Source organism: Dendrobates tinctorius, unplaced genomic scaffold (genome assembly GCF_039654945.1).
Source record: "Dendrobates tinctorius isolate UK_male_01 unplaced genomic scaffold, ASM3965494v1 ptg000163l, whole genome shotgun sequence".
NCBI lineage: Eukaryota > Metazoa > Chordata > Amphibia > Anura > Dendrobatidae > Dendrobates > Dendrobates tinctorius.
Genome location: NW_027361830.1, coordinates 17341501 through 17347500, shown reverse-complemented (window position 1 = coordinate 17347500; position 6000 = coordinate 17341501).

The following is a 6000-nucleotide window of genomic DNA, read 5'->3' as shown; positions in this document are numbered from 1 at the left end:
TGCTTGAGACCAGCTCAGCAACCAAGTCCCACATGGTGAGTGCCACTCTCCATAGTAGCCACTCCACCAGCCCATGCAGACACTTCCCGCTGACACCATCACTGCGACTCCACCACGCCATGCCAGCCATTCGTCCAGACACCATAGCTGACACTCTTCCCCCCTGGCTAAGCTGCGCAGGACTCCTCACCAGCTCCATCCTTCCTCCAGGCTCTCCAAAAACAGAGTGAACACAAACTCACAATATCACAGGCAGTCATTGCACACCTCTAGCACACCTTTATAGGGTGTCACACCTGATACATAATTAAGTGCACAAAAACCCAAAGTGCAATACCACAACCACCACCGGGGACAGTCAAAACACCTTTGAACTTAACCAAAGTAAAAAAAGTTCACTTTGTGCTTTTAATACCTCCAGATCCAACACTGGATGATGACAGTACCCCCTCCTTAATGAGGGGCCTCTGGACCCTCAAGACCACCCCTCATTAGGGAAACACCTACAGCGGGGACGCCCAGACCCTGAGTTCACCCCACCATTACCTGACACTTCAGGTTCATGACAAACACCGCTGGTATTGGCAATACATGTTCATTTTGGAGGCACCACTCATCTCCACAGCGCCGACCTGGGGAACGAGATTATGTATGTGTATGTATGCTAAGAGCTGATCAGACTCCACAACACATTTCCAAGATGTTTTTTGGTGGCACCCATACATGCTCGTTCACACACAGGTCCGGACCTGCACGTTTATTGCACACATACATTTGTCATAACTTGGTGAACTCACTCTGGACTTGACAACAGAGGCGTCCCCCTGTGTCACCACACTCACACCCCCACTATTCACCAAGGGACACACCCTCCAACCCTTTCACCATGAGGACTGCGCCTCCTAGGGTTGGTTAATGGCGAGGGTAGAGATTTGTCCCTACTCCCCCGCAGCACACCTGCTGCACACACCAGGAGGAGAAGGGGACTGGGAAATGGAGGAAATATACTCTCGCTGGTCGCCTCCACACGACCAGGAGGGCGGCTTCTTCGATGGCATAGAAGATATGGCGTAAACCCCGCGGACTATCACACCAGTCAGCTCACCACAGGGGCGTACCCCTTCACCTCGGGGAATACCAGGCAGCTCCGTGGGGCACCATTCCTCCCACCTGCCTGGGTGCGCCCGCATGCATGAACCAGTCCCGCTCCCCAGCAGCGACTCTAGGGGGTTTTAGTACCATAGCCGCAGGAATATGGAGGAAAATATATATACTCGCTGGTCGTCTCCACACGACCAGGAGGGGCGGCATCGAAGATTTGGCATGAGCCCCGCGGACTATTCACCAATCTGCTCACTACAGGGACGTACCCCTTCACCTCGGGGAATACCAGGCAGCTCTGTGGGGCACCATTCCTCCCACCTGCCTGGGTGCGTCCCCTGTAAGAGCAAGTCCCGCTCCCCAGCAGCGACTACACACCTAGTCTGCTCACCACAGGGATGTACCCCTTCACCTCGGGGAATACCAGGCAGCTCCGTGGGGCACCATTCCTCCCACCTGCCTGGGTACCTCCCCGTGCATGAGCAAGTCCCGCTCCCCAGCAGCGACTCTAGGGGCTTTTGCCAGACCGCAGCCGCCATTTTTGATTTCCTGGTTACCTGAGCAGAGGCCCCAGACCGTGATAACTGCTGCTGCAGCGGCTCTAAACACCTTGCCGCTCCCCAGTCACCTCAGTGAGGCCCGGCAGCAATAACTCAGCGGTCTCCACATGGCCAAAGCTCACCAGAAAAAAAAAAAACTGTAGGGCCTGTGATAATGTCATGATCACGTGTGTCAGGACGCAGATGTTTCCGCAAGGCGAACCCATGTGACACACGTGACCCTGGATACACCGCCTCCAGTGGGGCGCATTTAAACAATAAAACATGCAGGTGGATACGCCGCCTCCACCTGGCGAATTTGGGTATTACACGTTATACATACAATCTGGAAACCCCGCCTCCAGAAAGGCGAATTTAAATAATAAAGGGGGAACCTGGGAAACATTAACAATGGTGGGCCCTGCGATAGGGAATGGGGGATGTGGAGACCTCCTAAGCTCCCCTGAGCCAGTGTCCCTGCACTCCTTACATTCCCTAAACAGGCTCCACACCTGTCGCCGCACGCGTACCTTAACGCCCTTGCTCACCCTGACCCTAAACCCTCACTAGGGAATGGGTCGGTGCGGAGACTAATCCCACCACTGCACTAATAACACACATGAGGAAAGAGACAATACAGGGGAAACACCACTTAGCTTTGCTCTGTTGCGTGCGCTCCTAGCAACAGAGCCCACCACCTGCGTGCGTCTTCTCCTCCACCCGGATCCATCACCATAACAGGACCCTTCACCTTAGTGCAGCCTTGGAGCAGAGTCCAACACCAGTTGCAGCTGCTAATGTACCAGAGTCCCAAGGAAGTGTTCAGCTTCTGCCACGAAGTCAAGCATGCTTGAGTCCAGCTCAGCGGCCAAGTCCCGCATGGTGAGTGCCACTCTCCATAGTAGCCACTCCACCAGCCCATGCAGACACTTCCCGCTGACACCATCACTGCGACTCCACCACGCCATGTCAGCCCTTCGTCCAGACACCATAGCTGACACTCTTCCCCCCTGGCTAAGCTGCGCAGGACTCCTCACCAGCTCCATCCTTCCTCCAGGCTCTCCAAAAACAGAGTGAACACAAACTCACAATATCACAGGCAGTCATTGCACACCTCTAGCACACCTTTATAGGGTGTCACACCTGATACCTAATTAAGTGCACAAAAACCCAAAGTGCAATACCACAACCACCACTGGGGACAGTCAAAACACCTTTGAACTTAACCAAAGTAAAAAAAGTTCACTTTGTGCTTTTAATACCGCCAGATCCAACACTGGATCATGACAAAACCAGCATTTCATGAATTTCTTTCGGGGCGTGCGTTTACACCATTCCGCATGCAGTAAAATTGATAAAGAAGTTTTATTCTTCGGGTCAGTACGATTACAGCGATAGCTCATTTATGTCGTTTTCTATGTTTTGGCGCTTTTAATGCATTGAAAACAATTTTATATAAAAAATAATTATTTTTTGCATCGCTTTATTCTGCGAGCTATAACTTTTTTATTTTTTTGCTGATAATGCTGTATGGTGGCTTATGTTTTGTGGGACAAGATGACGTTTTCAGTTTTAGCATGTTTATATCCGTCTTTTTCATCGCGCGTTATTGCACTTTTTGTTCGGCGGTATGATGATAAAGAATTGCTTTTTGCTTCGTTTTTTATTTTAAGGGGTTAACTTAAGGGGATAACTAGTGGGACAGCTTTATAGGGCGGGTCGTTACGGATGCGGCGATACTAAATATGTGTAGTTTTATTGTTTTGGTTTTTTTTATTTCCAAAAAAAGAATTTATTGGGGAATTTTTTTTTTAATTTATTTAGCCATTTTTTATTAAATTATTTTTACACTTTTTTTTTTACTTTATTATATTGACCCAGGGGGGACATCACTATAAGATGTCAGATCGCTGATCTGACAGATTAGACAGCTGTCTGTCAAATCAGCGATCTGACAGGCGCTGCACAAGGCTTCCTCATGCCTGCTTTCAGGGAGGAGGACCCTCGGAGCGACACAGCACATCGCGCTGCTCCAGGGGTCGCAGGGAAGCATGGAAGGAGCCCCCTCCCTGCGTGCTTCTCTCCTATGCCCCCAGTACACTGCAATCATGTTTGATCGCAGTGTGCCAGGGGTTAATGTGTCGGGGGCGGTCCGTGACCATGCCAGACGCATAGTGCCGGGTGTCAGCTGTGATAATCAGCTGATACCCGGCCGCGATCGCTATGACGTACTATCCCGTCCTTGGGAATTAAGTCCCAGGGCACATGGATGGGATAGTACATCATATGGCAGAAAGGGGTTAAATTCCTGGTGTGCTTGATAAAGTTAAGCCTAGTTATATTGCTCTACCACTCTTCTGAAACACTTACAATCTGGGTTCCACATTCTTCCCTCTAAAAAAAAAAATAATAATAATAATCTTTATTTTTATATAGCGCTGACATAGTCCGCAACACTTTACAGTTTGCACACATTATCATCACTGTCACTGATTGGCTCACAATCTATATTCCCTATCAGTATGTTTTTGGAGTGTGGGAGGAAACCGGAGTACCAGGAGGAAACCCACGCAAACACGGGGAGAACATACAAACTCCTTGCAGATGTTGTCCTTGGTGGGATTTGAGCCCAGGACCCAAGCGCTGCAAGGCTGCAGTGCTTATCCACTGAGCCACCGTGCCGCCCGTAAAACTCCCTTAGTTAAAGGAAATCTGTCATCAGATATCTATTACCTCATCTGTGAGCAGCATAACGTAGAGAAATAGACCCTGATTCCATCGATGTATCACTTAGTTTACTGGGTGCGACAGTAGTAACACAATCAGAGTTTTTAGATATTAAACAGGAAAAAACAGGGAGTACAAGTCCAATCTCATAAAAATAATGAGCAAAGTTTATTAAACATATAATACTGACAGTTACATAAATAACAAAATATACATAAAGGATCAGATAAGTATCTGCTGCTTGTTAGTCCTAAAAAAATAAACAAAATAAAGTGCTCAGTGCCTATAACAAATATGGGCCATATTTAAGGGATATAAAAGTAAAAGAGATCCTAACAGGTGCGCATCCTGAAAAAATCACTATCCCAAGCCATAGTGCTTACCCATACTAAACTTAGCCAAGGACCACAAACAGCACCGCCACCGACGCGCGTTTCGCCTCTTTTTCAAGGTGCCGTACTGTGTTGTGTGAGGGGCCGAGTTATATATCCTGTTACCAGGTGCTCCAATCAAGCGGCGCGTGTGTCCGGTGTCCTGCCCCGGAAGCTGCATCACCACCGGCGACAGCGCGGCGCCGCGTCTCAGACGACGTCGCTATGACGTCACTGACCCGCAGACGCTACTGATGCGCCTCAGCAATGCTCCATGGGCACACACCGCAGACATGCGCACTGGAGCCAACTCTCTAGGTGATACATCCAAGAAAGGGAGATGGGTTCTAGATATAACAGATTACACAAAGTGGATATATATATAAATGAATCCAAAAGATTAATGAGCACTAGCTCATAACAACTATATCATTAATAATAGTGAAAAATAAAAATATATATAAAATATATAATCCCATTACAATGGACATTAATGTGATTATACCATCAACTATGTATTCCTTTTATATATAGAGGAGATATGGTACATGTGAAATACTTCAAAAAAGGTGCACATATAAATGTGATTATGCTATCAGCTATGTATTCCTTTTATATACACAAGAAAAATGGTGCATAGAAATGCTTCAAAAAGAGTGCACACATAATACATGTGACATATATAAAATGATACACCAACGTGAATAAAAATATTTATCTTTTTTTCTTTTTTTCTTCTTTTCTTTCTTTTTATTATTCGTCTTTTTTCTTCCTTTTCTTGTTAAATAAAATAATCCCATAAGCCAAACTTGATATGATGTTCTTGAGCCAGGATATAACACCAAGGGTCCCTCCAGATCTTCCCCACTAAACGTCCTAGAAATTACGGTGTTCCATTAGAGATGACTAAAGGGAAACAAACCAATGCAATGAACATACAAACATATATAATAAAAACAAAACCATGTCACAACACAAAAATTACAGATATGAGCTAAAACTCAACTGCTCATTGAGTCCAGCCGGTGTGATGGTATCAAGAACTGTGATCCACCGGCATTCCCTTTGAGCTAACACACGTTTGGTGTCACCCCCCCTTATTCCCGCACGGATCCTGTCAATACCCCAAGCTTGGAGTCCACTCGGATCACATTTATGTTTCAACCGAAAGTGTCTCGGAATAGGTTTGAGAGCATTAATATCCTCCACTTCACGTGCCGCCATTATATCTCTAACATGTTCTCTTATGCGAACGCGTAGTT